General features: G+C 38.2%; 1 protein-coding gene across 2 annotated transcripts in view; it reads right to left on the reverse strand.

Annotated features, from left to right (window-relative positions):
- Positions 1 to 16,892, reverse strand: part of IMPG1 (interphotoreceptor matrix proteoglycan 1) — a 66,868-nt gene that overhangs the window by 14,739 nt on the left and 35,237 nt on the right. The gene's annotated exons all lie outside the window — the stretch shown is intronic.

Genomic DNA, 16,892 nt, shown 5'->3' on the forward strand with positions numbered 1-16,892 from the left:
TAGTATTGCTCTCACTTCTAGGAGGCATTTAAAAGCGAGATGCATCCTTTAAGCCAGCCATCTTTGTTCCCTTTTTAGTCAAGAGAGACATTTATCTCACTTGAAGAAAACCATCCAAACATATGCTGGATCTTTTGAAGTACCTATTATCATTCTGTTGACTTCAGAACATAGCAAATTTATGTAAGATGCCTGGTTTCCTCCTGTCATAATTTCTGCTACTTAAATCAACCTCTTAGTTCTTTGTAGCATTATTGAGGTTCAGTGATTTCTGTGATTTCTCTGAGGTGCTCAAGTATTGGACTAAGGACTATTAAAGGTTTCTGAAAAAGGGAAACACTTTCCATTGTGTCATGGTTTGACACTACCAGAAGGGCGGTGTGGTTCTGGCTCTGGTGAAGAAGGATCAGTGAATTTTACTCTGGGATACCAGTAACATGGTGTTACTGGAGCATCCCTCTCATTCTCGGTTCAAAGGTTTTCCGTTCCTTACAAGTGTTTTGCATGCCTTGGCTAAGGGAAGCACTAGATTATTTTTTTTTTGGTCTGTTCTGCAGGGAAGTGAACTTCTAGAAATAATTTCCAAACATAACCTGGATATGCTGAAAGATCATTACTGCATCTGCTTATTTATGCAGTCACTACATCAATCCCTAGTGCATGTTATTCTGTTACAAATAAAGCCGTCTGAAAGCACAATGTATTTTAAGACTTTTTTTAACAGGTATTGAGTAACATGTTAAATTGTATTTCAGCAAGGTGCTGAGAAATGTCAGGCAAATTCTTGCTAGAGCAGAGTTTATCACAGCAGCAGTGCATGTTCTCATAGCTATGCACGAAAAAGCATTCGAGAAACAAGGTATGGACTACTCTGACAAGGGTAATCAGGGAAAGGACACCTTCCACATTTGCTACTTTCTGGATGGACAAAATACTGCAAGTTTGTAAGGCAATTACCTTGCAGGATGCTCCCCCTCTTTTGAAGACCAGGTTATTAGTTACTGTTACATGTTCTTGCAGGATTCCTCTGTTATCTTGCAGTTTTAAGTAGAACAGCCATCAAAGACAGTTCCTAAATTGTCTTGGACAGCTGATGATTATGGACATTTTGTAATACTTTGACATATTGGAACAAATCACTAGGGGCTGGGTGCTGCCAAGGTTTTCCAGAGACCACGTTTTAGGGGAGGCAACTGCAGAGCAGGGACATGCCACAGCACGTGCCTGTTTTGCCCTTAACTCTAGCTGGCTGACGGTATGTTATTGAAGATCACTCATCTCTGTCAATATTTAGTATCCCTTTCCTGTATTGGATAAGGCAGATTTTTATAGTCAATTTTGTTGCCTTCATCTGCATGCATGAAAACGTCTTCCCCGAGTGCCTCATTTTAACTGGCAGAATATTTGGAAACCAGAATTATTTACATGACAAAAATTCCCACTTGGTAAGAGACTGTATTTCACCTATTTGGGGTTTGATGTTTAGGGTTGAGTTCTAATCTAATATTTATTAGTGAACTCATTGAAATCAATTGAACTGTGTAGCATAAAACCTGAGCAACAGAGATCAGGATATTTAGCTTTACTCTGAGGATCGGGATTGCCCAGTCCTATGGCCCTTAGGGGAAAAGCTTTCTGCCAGATTATAAAATAGTTCCTTGCCTTTCACATGCTGAGCTCCTCCCACCTCCCTCCCACCCTCCCTGGTGGCTGTCCATAACCAAAGTGTACAAAATAACAAGTGAGCTTAGAGCGCTGGTAATTCTGGAAAAGACTGAAGTACACTGCTAATATGAAGCATCTGTGTTGGATGGGATGCAGGAAAAGACCAAGTGCTGCTGCATTATCCTTTACTGCAAGGCCAAACTGGGGTGGTCTGGAAGCAGAACAGGACCACAAAGTGGGTGCAGCAAATTCCTATTTAAAGTAGCACAGTTGTCCTTTTATTTGTTGGTATTTATGTGTTGGTATGTAATTTGCACTGCTGGCAGTATTATACAAGGGCTACAGTCCTAGTCCCTCCAGTCCTAGAGTGCAGCCAAAAAAGAATAGCAGACTGCTGCTATGGAACCTGGGGTTGTGCACACCGCTCGTCACACCAAATGCTGCACCACAGCTTGATGCCCTAATACTTTGTTGAGAACTTGAGATGCTTTTCTCTTGTCATGTCCTTGTGTTTCTTGTGTAATCAAGGATATGGAGAGATTATAAAAAAAGAGCCTGGTGACGTTCTCTGTTTACAAAGCTCTTGCTGTTACTTGTTACACTGATAAGGAGTGAGAGTCACTTATTAGTTAAGGGAACTCAGAACAGATTTCTTAGCATTAGTGCCTGAGGCATTAATGCAGGATGATCTACTCATGGGATGAACCTGCAGCTCCACAAACCAACCTTCTCTCAGCATGACGACATACACTCTAGCATATGATCGTGATGGTATTTGTTAGGCAGATTAGATTTTAGAAAGAGATAACTACAGGAGAAAGAAGCACTGAAATGACTTTGAAATTGCAGCAAGTTCGAAGCAGAATAACCATATACTTTATGCATTTGGCATATAGCTGTGTATACACGTCTGTATATATAGTCTATACGTGCACTACAAAGGTCTTCTGGCATCCTCTTATTACAAGCAGTCACTTAAAATGCCTTGAGGGCATACCAAGATGGTCTCTGTGCACGTAACATCTATTTTCATAAGCTGCCAGTTCTTACCAGCCACTGTCTCTCCAGCTTAGGCAGACAGTGACTGACTGCAGAGGTGGTGTTAGTCCCCTGCAAGGTGGAAGTAAATGGGCTCACCTCAAGGCTGCTGAGTGCTTGCTGAAGCACAGCACCAGTCCCAAAACCAGGGGTTACTGACTCCTTCTGTTGGTTGCACTAACACATGTCACGTTACTGCTGCAAGACTTGCCTACACGAGTGACATGTTGAAATCAGCAGCAAAATGATTTGCAACTTGTTTTGCCAAGCTTTCCCACTGTTTATGTGAGAATTTGATAAAAACAATCCTAAGGAGTTAAAAACTATGGATGAAGCAAAGAAGACCTAGACATTTCATAGAATCATAGAATGGTTTGGGTTGGAAGGGACCTTTAAAGATCATCTAGTTCCAACTTCCCCATCATGGGCAGGGACACCTTCCACTAGTCCAGGTTGCTCCAAGCCCCATCCAGCCTGGCCCTGAGCACTCCCAGGGATGGGGCATCCGCAGCTTCTCTGGGCAGCCTGCGCCAGTGCCTCACCACCCTCATAGTAAAGAATTTCTTCCTCATATCAAATCTAAATCTACATCTACCCTTTTCAGTTTAAAGCCATTCCCCCTTGTCCTGTCACTACATGCCCTTGTAAAAAGTCCCTCTCCAGCTTCCTTGTAGGCCCCCGTGAGGTACTGGAAGGCTGCTATTAGGTCTCCCTGGAGCCTTCTTTCTCCAGGCAGAACAATGCCAACTCTCTCAGCCTGTCTTCATAGGAGAGCTGCTTTGGCCCTCTGATCATCTTCATGGCCCTCCTCTAGACTCGCTCCAACAGGTCCATGTCCTTCTTATGTTGAGGGCTCCAAAGCTGGATGCAGTACTCCAGGTGGGGTCTCAGGAGAGCAGAGTAGAGGGGGAGAATCACTTCCCTCAACCTGCTGATCAATGGAATGAAAAAAACCCAACCCCTCTGCATTTAAAACATTGGGTTTGTATATAAGCCCAATATATATTGGTTTTCAGACTAGATATAAAGAAGAAATGATGAGGGTAATAAAACACTGGAGTAGGTTGCCCAGAGAGGTTGTAGAAGCCCAGTCCCCGGAAACATTCAAGGTCAGGCTGAATGGGGCTCTGAGCAACTTGATCTAGTTGAAGATGTCCCTGCTTATTGCTGGGGGGTTGGACTTGATGACCTTTAAAAGTCCCTTCCAGCCCAAACTGTTCTATGATTCTATATGTGCATATATATATATGGTTCATCATAAAGCAATTTTGTAAAAATTCACACAGTTTGCCTTGTAGATGAGAATTTTAGAGCAGAATACTAGAAGAAACATAGACAATTACTTTATGAAACCTCTAATGCTACAAACACCAACAGTTTAGACATTCTTAATCTCAGCATATTTAGTTTCAGCATACAGTTTGGTCTACAACACTATCATTCAGGTGTAGGAAATCCACAGAGAGCACAAAATAAGATGCTGAATGCAAATATACCCCCAGAGTAACCATATTGAAGGTTAAACAATGGCATGGAATTAAAAAATGTTGAAAGCAATAAAAAACTCAGCTCTAACTCAGCTACCACTTACCCTCCCACAAAGATGTTCACTGAACTCTGCAGATGTTTTTTTGTATTACATGGATAAGGCAGGAAAATATTGTACTGAGGAGAGTTTTATATCTAAAATTAAACTGCTGTTGGCAAAGATGTGTAAACACGAAATTAAGAGGCAATTTCCTGGGCACATTGCTATATTAAATCTTTGTAATAAGTGTGCTGCATGCAGGCATTTATTCCCAGCTGAGGGAGTGAAATAGAAAGGTTTGACTTATCAGAAAAAAATCAACTGCCATTTCAACAACTTTATCTTAGATATATAATTAGTTGGTCCTCTTATATTTTTTTTAAGTGAGGGAAACCCTCCTAATTGACCATGAATAAGAATTTATTGTTTGGGAAAGGTCAAATTCTCATGAGACATTTTTCTAGTGGGTTTGCATTAATAAGCAGGCCCAGAAGGTTATGCATTAAGAGGTCCCAGCGTTTCATTGCATTCATGAGCTTAATAAGCACTGACATTTCCTATTGACAACAGACAAACTTTCCAAGTCCACTGATGGGTATTGTTCTGTATACAGAAGTTACAGTATTACAATGTTTATGAATATATTTGCATGCATGCTGACTGAAGAAAGTAACTAATGAAGGAAAAAGTGTGCAATTAAGAGAGTGGTCCATAATGCAGGGTAAGAGTCTCCTTATGGGCAGCTTTGCTGATATAAATACCAGACTGGTACAGCAAGTAGCTGGATTCAAATTTACACATTTTGTTGGTGCCTGAAATACAACAAAATCCCTGGATGCAGGACTATTGTATATAAACAAATAGATAAAGTGCCAAATTTGCGTTCGAGATCTTTCATTTTAACTAGGGCACAAGTAAGATGAGGATTAAAAGAATTAAGAGAAGAGGATCATTAACCTAACGTGTCACAACAAATGTCTTGCAGCACATAATTACTGATTAAGTTTGTCTTTTTAACTGTAAGGCTAAGCCAGAAGAGCCAGCACAATCTATGGCTGTCATTCTGTCTGTGTATATGAATTCTCCAGAAGTCGGGTTCTGTGTCCAGTGAAACCAACAGAACTCCTTCTCCAGTGAACCTCAGTTGAACCCCATCTCTTCTCCAACTCCAGTCCTAAAAATTCTTGTATCTCTTGACCTTTTTTCCTTAGCATCCTCACTGAAACATTTTTCACAGAACAGCCTGATAGCTGCAGCTCTAGCTCCACTACTATGTAGTACTCTGTGTAACTTATAGAAGAAGCCTTCAGTTTATTCTCAAAATTTTCATACCTTGCAACTGTGCCTCATCGTCATGTTGTCTCCACCAAAGATGCATATAAATGTCATTCTGACATGGTGTCACAAGAGGAGTATTTTCTATCCTAATAAAATACTACTTAGTAATTATAATCTTCTCTCATTATTCTCAGAAAAATCCAGATCTACCTGATATGGAAAGCTAAGAGGAAAACATAAAATTTGCAAAATCAAGATCTGAAAAGCTAAAACACTGCAGAATTCAGGGTGTTGAGCAACTACAGCTTCCTAATCTTGCCTATGTTCATTATGAAAGAATCTTCCATTTACTTCTTTAGTTGGCTCGGCACACTAGCAATAAAGCCTGCCTTCTACTTGGTAACTAGACAACCTGGACAACTCTGTTTTACTGTCTCTCATCCTTAGCTGAGTACTTTGACTGGGGCAACAGATTGTGTGTTTGATTTGGGATGTTTGCTCCCAGAGTTATGACATGGCCCCCATCTCACTTTGGGATCTGTACCATGATTCCTTTTTTTGGAGGTCAGTAGAACTATATACTTCTGCAATGAATGAAGACGTAAAAAGCAAAGAATTCTTCACTTTTCCTCAAAGATGCATAAAGATTAAGAGTAAATCATTAAGAATAAAGCCAAGACCTGACTACTTTTGCTCCCTGCAACTTTTCCCTCGATGCAGCTACTTCTGTGCGGGAGAAGCAGAATGGTGCAGCTCACAACAGTCTCTCTGCCCATAAACTTTTCACTGATGTAAATTAGCTGGTCTTACTCAACTCACACAAAGTTTTCAATACAGAGCAGGAATTTCCTTTATGGGATGTCTGAGGGTTAATATTTTCATTGATCTGACCCTCTTTGGGAAATGCAAGCTCCCTTAGTCTTCATGGAAATCAGTCAGTAGCAAAAAGGAGTCACATCTGCCTTGAGCAATTTCATGTTTAGTCACTGTACCTGTAAGAGTCCACTGACATACCAGTTTCTTGTGCAATTAGAAATTAATTTGTTCTTTGATTATAATTTTCACATGCATTGGCCAAGGCATGGCTGAAAAACAGTAATTTAGATAACCATTTTCTGTTTTATTAAGGAATTCAGTTAGCTCTCTGCTAATGGGTCTCTCGTTAAAGCTTTTGGCATAGTTTTTGATTAAGACTATATCTTTAAAACTTTGAAATAATGCAATAAATACATTTAACGATTTAAAAAAAAACTTTTCCAGCTTCAAAGTAGTCATTTAAGTACAGCAGGTAGAAATACAGCTATAGATATAAAATTAATTGGGCAAGCTTACTTTATAGACCTGTGTCAAATTCATATACCGAGAGACTTCACTGTTTAATGACTGTCTTTGACATTCTCATTTTTCAGCAGTTCTAGAGGATTAAGCATTTTAGAAACACAAAAGTACTTTGAACAGCACAGAAACAGATAGTGTTTAAAGCATCCCCAAAGCTCTGTGTAGCAGTGCTTGACTTCATTTTGCACTGAAACTGCAGTGGAAGTATCTGTGGAAGAGACTGGAGAGCAGTCCATGACAATCCGTTAAACTTGGGTCTGAGCCATCACGCCGCTACAATCCCTCCGCTGACTTCAACATCTGCTGCACCTGGTTATGGTGTTTGTTCTGCCTAAGTTAAGACTCAGAAAAGATGCAGAAACATCCATTTGCCTCAGCCCTCTTCTGACTACAGCAGAAGAAGACTCAGAAAAGATGCAGAAACATCCATTTGCCTCAGCCCTCTTCTGACTACAGCAGAAGAAAAGGCAGTATTTCCATAATAATTGCTTTAGGCAGTTAAGAGTATTCACACTCATAATTAAGGGATTACAAAGTTGGATGTTGAGGCAGTATTCCTCCATTTCGTAAGAATACTATACAAAGAGGTGTATAATTAGATACCTTGTATAGACAGTAGGTCAGTGGTAGGTTATTTCTCTAACTTGACAAGTCACTTTTACCATTTACAGGACCTTTAACTCTTCTGCTACTCAGATTGCTAGATAAAATAACATGCTAGTGCTCAAGCGCTCTAAAAGTCAGTTTTCTAATTAAAGTCCTTGCTAAAGAAATGATTCAACTGAGATTAGAATACTTTTGTGAAGTAATGGAATTAGTAAGTACATTTACAATGAAAATGTGTTAAAAATGCCAGAGGCTGCTGTGACTATCATTTATTGTAAGCTATTTTGTATTAAAGTTCTGCACTATTTGCTACCATAGTAAAGTCATATTAAAACAGATCTTAAACAAATAACCATGCTAACCTGAGAAGTCTGGACTTGATTGGTATTCCATTCAGTGAATTAAATAAAAGAAGCAAAACTGAGCAGCAGTGAATTTACAAACATGAATAAAGTCTGCAAAGGAATGGAATCAAAGCTGAATAAGAAACGTCTCACTTAAAACCATAGCTTCAGGAGGATTAGCCATTCTTATTGCTGTTGTTAACTGTTCTACAATTAAATTGGAAAAAAATATTTCATGAGTTTAAAATAATGAAATCTGTGTGAAAATAACCTAAAGCTTTACAAACACCTAGAAACATAAAGAAGCATCCATCTAAATGTTGCAAATACTCTTGCATGCCACTGTAACAGTTTTGTAGCACCCCAGATGGAGAACCTGGAATACTACTTTTGATTTATTCTTCAGAATTATTAGGACCAAAATGTGTCAGGTTACAACACCTATCTTTCAGAATTGAAAGTACTCCCCATTCCCTGCCCACTTCCTCTATTTTTATCAACTGTGTGATAGAAAAAAAAAAAGATCAAATTTTCGTTGGTGATAGGACCATCAGACAGTTTCGTGGTATTGAAGTTTATTAGTTTGCAAAATGGTAAAAACAAAAGAGAGGTCACGTGATATAAATTCAAGTAATGTGTTGACCCAAGGACCTAAAAACAGAAAGAAAAACATGGAATTAGAAAGTTAAAATCCATGACACTCTTAAAATCTTGTCATTAGTTAAGCACTTTAAGATTTAACAATAAAAATGAAAACATTGAATACAATTTTTTTTTCATACTATATAGTTACTTGTATATGAAAACCATGAAATTAATGGAATGGAAGTCACAGAATGAGGAGTGTTTTGTTACTCTAACTGTTGTGCTTTGAATGTAGGTAATCTGTTTTTTCTCACAGCTTTGAAATGGAGCAAATCACTCCATTTTTTTTTTTTTTAAACCATATTGCACTGGAAGAATACATCTCAGTTTTAGTGATATTAATAATGATTTTGGGCCTGATGCTTTCAAGAACTGCTCAGCATAATTTTGATTTTTATTGTTTCACTGTAGAGTGTCAGCGTCTGATTCTGAAATGGGGAATAAGTTATTTAATAGGAATAAAAATGGAAATTTGGGCTTATCTTAACCTAAGACAAGTTTAGTCAGGTTTTGCCACTGCTTTGGACTACATATATGTTCAGGGGAAAGGACTGAAATATATTATTGCTGCAGTATTTTTCCAACTTCAGCCCTTCTGACTTCTAGAAAAATAAATCAAAACAATGGCAAGTTTCATTGAAAGGTACAGCTTAGGAACTGAAATCTTCAGGTATGAAGATGTTTTCTCAGACAACCCTTGACGGGTTTTGTTATGCCAACAATACCTTCGTCCTCCCACTCTGCCTGAAAGCACATCATTCCAAATTGCACAGCAATAAAGATGATTATTAAATAAATGTTTGGTCATATATAAAATTTTGACTGTAAACTCAGTTATCTGTTATTGACACCACTATTCTACAAGTATTGTACACTACAATACTTCAATTAAAAAAAAAAAAAAAAGCCAACAAAACCTCCACCAACTGAGAAAGAATGAAAAAGAAACCTAAACATGTAAACACAATAAAATGAAGGAGAAACAAATTCTTTTGCACTGAGGTTTAGTTTAATCATGTTCTTACTGGTGCACATAATGATTGTACCATTCTATAGAACAAAATTAAAACTTCTGCCTCCTGATTTACACCAAGGTATCATTGCTTGAAATTGTGTTTAGTACTTTCTTCTACATACCTTTCTATAAAGTTGCATTTAGAAAGCGATGTTAAGAACTTATTGGAAAAAAATGCATGTTATCTTCAAACAGAAGTCAGAACGTATTTTTTTTCTTTCTTTTTTTGTAAATTGCTATGTGCATATATATGAGATCTATCCTGGCAGGAGTTTTGCTTATTCTAGATTTTCACAAACACATTAAATTTAGTATAAACATTCTTGAAAATTTGTCTCCATTTACAATTTTCATGTATTTATGTTTGCTAGTTTTAATTACTATGACATCTTTCAAACTGAAGCTTAAATTGGTATTGGCATCAGTGCCATCCATGGAAGGCATCTCAGGTATGGCCGAAAGAATCAAAGTTGGAAGATCAAGCTCTCCCTGTAGGTAAATATATAAAACTCCATCCAGAGATGCAATTCACAGCACTCAAGTTACAATTTGCTTGTAATAGTCTAATGCAGAGAATAAGGGGATATTAAAAATTCCAGGCTGAGCTGAGATGGACTTTCTTACACTGGAAGGATACTGAATCTTCCAAAGAGAGGACTGTAATTTTAGAAAATCAAAATTTTAGTACCATTTGATCATAACACATTACTTCTTGAAGCCAGCATTTCTAGCAAGATCAAGGATTTTAACAAGTGAGGGAAATGCATTTTTTAGGGTATGTCAGTCTCAGGGGTGCCACTTTACCTGACATTTGTTCCAACTGGACTACCTGACATGTAAACTTCATTAGTTTCATTCATTTATGACCTGGCAAAGGGTATTCTTACACCCCCAGCCTAGAAGGCTGTATTATTTGTCTTAAAGTATTTTTCTTATTTTACTACTGCATTGGTCACATGATTTTAAAAGCTTTTATTCAGGGCATTAACATATTAAAGTTATTTGTGATACTGGCTCTTCAAATTCTGAACTTATTTCTGCCTTTTTATATTCCGGTTTTATTAGAGGATTTGAACTACTGTATTTCTATCTGAAGACTGTAAGCTTCCTGAAAGAAGTTTTTCAAAGAAAATTAATTTTCTGGAGCAAAGTGCAGTTAGACCACATGCAGCAACAGCTATGTGTCCCTCCTAGAGGGAGAGCTCCTTCATGCACAGTAAGAAAGATGAAGAATTATGGGCGGGTTGTAGGCTTGTCAGGTTTTGAATGTTATCATATGACAAGTACTCCTTCACTTCTCTCCCCTGAGTGTCTATAGCCCTTGTGGCTGCTGCTGTCTTCCTGGGCAGCAGGTAAGAAAACTTCCCCATTTTTCAGCTTTAGATCTTGTCTCTGCACACAGGCAGGAAGATTTGGTTTCAAGACAAGATGGGATCTGAGACTGAAATGTATGAAAGTGTGTATTACATGTTACATCTCACTTGTAGTAGAGGGTTACCAGCAACCAATTAGAAGATTAAGTTTTGACTAGCGGAGTGATTTTAAGTCAGCAGTATTATTGTGAATTTGGAGGGAGGGAGAGGATTACTTTGGAGTGAAATAGCACTGAACATAGAAGGGGTCAGTCATCAGGGGAACATTAATAATAAGAGAAGTTATAGCATTTAGGAAACAGGTACTGAAGTATATTTAGCTTTGAGAGTCTAAAATGGCACATGTGAGGTACATGAGAATTAGCTGCAGGAGCAATGGAGGTGACTAGCGATGTACAGTGGTGACTGTGTGAAAAAGAAACCCCATGTGTGTATGTAGACTATGAACATATAATAGGTGTGCACACAATAGGTGTAAACAATGGGACAGCAATTGTGTCTGGGGGAGAGACTTAAGAGTAAAAAGTATGAGTGAACAAGTGGCAGAACACTGAGGTATATCGTCCTACTAGCTGTATAGCTAGAGAATGAGGTGTTACATTTTTTCATTATACAAGTGGCCCAGATGATTTGCCTCTGGATAAGCAAATTTTCTTAGCAGAAATATAAATTGTTTTCTGTACCTCACACAGTAATTTCAATGGGTCATTGGAACTACCAATTGGATATAAAGTGAAGTTTCGCTTGTTTTGGTTAATGTGCATTTATATTGCATATTTGAGGATGTGTGAATAAGAAATCATATTTGAAGGAAGCAAAGCTTAACCTTAAAATAAAACTGAACTGAACTGATTGGATAGCTTAATAATTTAAACAAGTGACGTGTTAAATTGGGATGATAGAGAGTACTCTCTCTCATACTTTTTGCTTGTATTAGTAATTTCATTTTAGCATTTTTAAGTATGTTTTGAAGAAGCGATGCAGGGTTTTTTCTACCCAGATTGCTCCTGCTGTTCCCAGCACTGAGCAGAGCAGGCTATCAAATTTTGGCCATATGCTAATCACTTACTCTAATACGTTTAGAACTCTTCACGATACCTGTAGTACTCTGTGTATGCAGAACTAATTTTATCACAGTGAACATCGTATGAACTTTTTCTTAAATCTGACGTGTCCTAATACGGGCCTGCTGAAACTTCTGCATTCAGCCTCATCAGTGAACAGATAAATTTTAGGCCAATCAATATTGCATAATTCTTGAGAAAAGGACATAGCTAGACTTACCTGTTCATTTCTCCAAACATCAGTCTGGAGTAGCATGTCCATGAAAAGCATTCGTTGTACATCTGAAGCAGCAAGCAACAAATGAAAGGGCACAGATAGAAGCTGATGGGGGAGAAAGTTGAGAAAATCCTGTCAGTTTATGGTCAAAGAAAACATAAAAACATAAAAACATGCAAGGAAATAGGAGAGTGCTTACCCTGTATAACTGTTGACGTGAAAAAACTGGTGAGCATTTGTGGCACAGAGAATGGGTAAATTCCGATCCTGGGAACTTCCACAGCGATTCTTGCAAGACATAACGGTTTTCTTTTCCATGGCGATGCCAGTTATGCCAAATAGAAAGCTATGCTAAGCATAGATTGTGCTTAGGCAGCTGGGGATGAACCAGAGGCAGAAAGAATCCCCAAACATGCAGAAAACCAAGGTTTTCTAGATATTGTTTAGAAATCTTAGTGATTGAGAGTGCACAACAACCTTGTTGGGCAGGAGGAAGATATTACAGGGTACCATTCACAACAAGGCTGTGTGAACATGAAAGCAATTATGGAAATTAATGAGGATTTTATCAGTTACCCACACAGAGATGTGACCACCATCTACTCTTCATCAGTGTTTTTTTCTTGCAGAAAAAACCCCGTGATACACCTTACAGAGTTGCCTTCTCTCAGAGCTTTTCTTGAGAACCAGGCTGGTGAGGCTCAGAGGTAGTACAACAATAGTTGAAGTATTCTATTGCTAGGTTTTGTTCTGTGCTTCTGGAATAACTTCTCCAGAAATAATGCTTCCTCCATGATGGTCAAGATTTTGGGATAAGGATTTACCTAGATTGCATAACTTGCTAGTAGCTACAATTAAAACAAATACAAATTTAAATTCTTACTGTTTAGGAAGTAAAGACATAGCATTATGGTTACATCCTTCATGAACTCTTTTATCTGCTTATACATTTGTATTTGGTTTATTACTGAAATTTTCTCATTTTTTGAAATAACAATCTGTCTAATTTGTTGCACAAGAGGCTTCCTTTCTGAATGGTCATATTGTTTTAGATAGAGCCACAGGAAGACTGCAATGAACGGCAGAAGAAATTTAACCATACAGAAGATATATTGATGAATTAACTCCGGAGGGGGAAAAAAATACCAAGAAGAAAGAGGAATGCTTTGTGAACAGGTGTGTGAACAGGTATAATCTCAGACAACAGAAAAAAAAGCAAGGTTTTTGCACTGGTTGAAAATGGGAAATCAAAACAGCCTAAAATTTGAGAGTGCCACAGCAAAACCTTTTTGAGCAGTCAAATGTTTAAACCACAACATGTGATCCAGCCATTTCAGAACTTTTCAGTGAGAGGTCTGGACATTTATACCAGGATTTTTTTTTCTTTTTTTTATTTTTTTTTCTTAATTCTATTGTGAAATCTCAAAACAGAATTTGAAATTCAAATGTTAAGCTTACTTTAAAGACAGTACTTAGCATCTTCCTAGTAGTTTTGGGCTACTTCAGGGGGTGGAGTAACTACTATCACCATTTGGCAAGCGCAACTGCCTAATCATCACTGCCCTGCTCTTTACTGCCCATGCACAACATTACTGTCCGCAATAAGCACAATACTGTCTGAAAGAAGCTTCACACCTGGTCCTGGCTCATTCCTCCCACTGGCTGCTCAAGCCTGACAAATCCCATCCCACACAGCCTAAAACGACACCTCTCACTAGTTTGATTCTTTGCCCATCACCTGTTTTCATTCTGCTTTCCCTAGATGTTGTATGCAGATGTTTGTGTACGTTTGTATGTGTGAGGCTGAGTCTGATTATCTTTTTGGGAGCTGTGAAAGAATTTTTTTATTGCTTTTCTTAGTGACCTCAGGTAGGCACAATTAAAGTAGTCGGTGTAGGTTACTGGTGTTCAATGTTCAGAAGTCTGTAGTAATGTTCAGCCTGCAGTTGCACACATTTGATAATCAATGCAATAAAGTCCATCTGTGAAGCATATAGCTGATGGGGATACCGAAAAGAATCTCGTACTATTTTATTTCTGGTAGCCAGCTCTTCCTTTTGTGGTAAAAAAGAGTAAATTTAAGGTCCTAAACATGCAGTGAAGAAAAATTAGCTTCATCTTCTGAATTGTAGGGTGAGGAAATGGATGGAAATTTATGTAGCAGAACTGCAGGCAGCTGTTTAGACTCTAACCCTCTGTCCAACATTACACAACACCAAGTAGTTTCTGCTGTTTCACACCAGCAACAGTTCAAAGGTTTGTTGTTGTTTTTTAAATCTTGCTAAGAAATGCAGCTATGAAATGCAGCCAGGCACAAAGCGTGAATAATTCTGTACCTGTTAGTGAGGAATTCTACTTGCTGCATTAAAATTAATATTACCAACACTGTTGACTTTAATAAAATCTCTGTTGTAAATGCTGTTAAGTCCTGAATTTCCAGATCAAATTCTGTAAGTTCCTATGAAATATGCAAAATCTAGGGAAAGAAAATAATACAGGGGATGCTATACACAGTACTGCCAGAACTGAAAAAAACCTATAGAAATAGAAAAAGCGTTAAAGAGTATATACTATTTACTCATTTAAGAACTCAGTAAATAGATTTTTAACATCTCTTTTCTGTTATCCATGCAGTATGTTTTGTGTACTATAAGATTTTAAGCAAATATAATAACTACAGCATCCCTTCTTTTTGGGCAGGGAACAATTATTTTTCTTCTGCTACTCAGCTGCAGAGATAATGATGGAATTCTTATATTGTAGTGCTTATTTTAAACATAGCTTGTGTTCAACAAGGAGGAACAAGATAGTGGTCCTTATTTTGGTGGAAGTTCTTTTTTACAGCTCTATATATTTAATTCTGTTTTACAGATTGACAGGTTCCAACCCAAACATGCAACAAATAATTTCTTAAAGTAGTGTTTAAAGGGTCAGTATCACATGCTTACAGGATCAAAACTGCATTTACAGAAGGTCTTCATCTCTTTAAGCAAACTATTCCATGCTCTGTGAGCACAGGCAATAATGGCTTTAGGAAGATGAAAAACCTTTATGTATTTTTTGACCAAATCTCAAATTATACGAGAAAAAATTGTTGAAGAAATCTGTGTCAGTAGGTGGTGAACTTTCCGTTTGTATTATCCTTCCTAAAGTTTCCCTTGGTCCTGATGACATTGAAATTCATTTAAATATGCAATATATTGTCTCTGAGGATCACTTAGAAACACAGAATCTAATCCCCATTTTGAGCTGAGGTATCGAAGTCTGTGTGCGAGTCAAATGAACTGTGGTCCTACACTGTCACTGTGGAACAATCAAGCAAGCTTGAACCCTGGAGCCAGAGAGGTCCATCTCCTGTATCTCTCCCACCCAGTGAAAAAGTCAAGCACTAACTGTAATAAATTGTAATAAACAAATTCTTTACAATTTTAGAATGAAACTAGTATTTTCAGCCTAAGTTGCTCTGCATTTCTGGTGAGCCAAATACCCTCTGCTGCTTCTCTTCAATCATTTGAAGCTGTTAGGCTACAAAGTTTTTCAGCTATTTAGCAAGCTGCAAAATATGTGGCTTTATGTGGTTTTAATGACACCAAATCTCTAACCCAATGAGAATGAAAAATGCATATGACTCGTTTTTTCCCCTGCAAATGTAATACTTTACCACAGTTATAATGAATGTTATTTAAAGGTATGCTGTACTGTTATTTAAAGGTATGCTGTGCTTTTATCAGTAGCACTATAAGACCTCTCAGCATGCATTTGAAAATAGTTGTGTTTAACACTTTTCAACATAAACTTTCTTTTCAGGAACATTTGAAAATTGATTCTTATGAGAAGTGATTTTCTAATCTAAGTCATAAGGTATTTGTCTTTCACTTCAGAACCCTGCGTATAAAGGCCAGACTACAGGATGGGAAGTTCTTATTCAGTACATAAACTACCAGGTGCAACAACTTGACCATGTTATGCTCTTCGCTGTCTGTCTGGAGCAGATTAGTGCATGATCCCAAGTGGCCGCTTTTACGTTCTTTATTCTTGAAAATTATCTTGTTATTTACTGGATTCAGAAAGAAGAATGCTATAGACTATACACAGTACATAGGCACTTCCCCCCTCTCACATTTTTGCTCTGTGGGCTCATTGTGAAGGGTGTATCCCCATGTAGCGGGGTGTTTCCGATCAGCTATGTGAATGTTGCCTGTTTGCCTTACGGGATGTGGCTGGGCAGGAGGGATGAATGGGCCCTGCCGCCTCGCTGTTTCTGGGCATGCTCGGTCAGGAAGAACATCCTGAAAGGGGGAGGAGGGTTTGTTACGATCACTCCAAGAGGTTTCTGGAGTGCAGGGTGGGACATGAAAGGCCAAGGACTGAGCAAGGAGGGAGCTGGCAGAACAGGGACAGAATAGAGCCTCCTACAGGAGCAGGGGACTTTCCTGCAGCAGGGAGCAAACTTATGAGCTTTGAGGATGATGTTCTTGGGGATCCAGAAACACTGAGTATGCTTGTGCAAGCTAGTGCATACTGTGGGAATTTTGCCCTGAATTTGTTTTTCTCTGCAGATTTTTTAGTATTGCTTAGAGACTATGTGGGGACTTCAGAGAATCCTGCCAACTTCGATGAAGTCCTTACCTGCCCTCTACATTTCTGTTGAGATGGTCAGTCAAAAATCTGAGACAAAGCACATCTGAAGATTCATTCAAGAACCAATTCCTTGCATGTGTTTGTAGCAACCCTAGCATCTTACACAGCTAGCACAGGCCTCTTAGAAATGTAAGTAAAAT

This window comes from Falco peregrinus, chromosome 7 (genome assembly GCF_023634155.1).
Source record: "Falco peregrinus isolate bFalPer1 chromosome 7, bFalPer1.pri, whole genome shotgun sequence".
Classification (NCBI taxonomy): domain Eukaryota; kingdom Metazoa; phylum Chordata; class Aves; order Falconiformes; family Falconidae; genus Falco; species Falco peregrinus.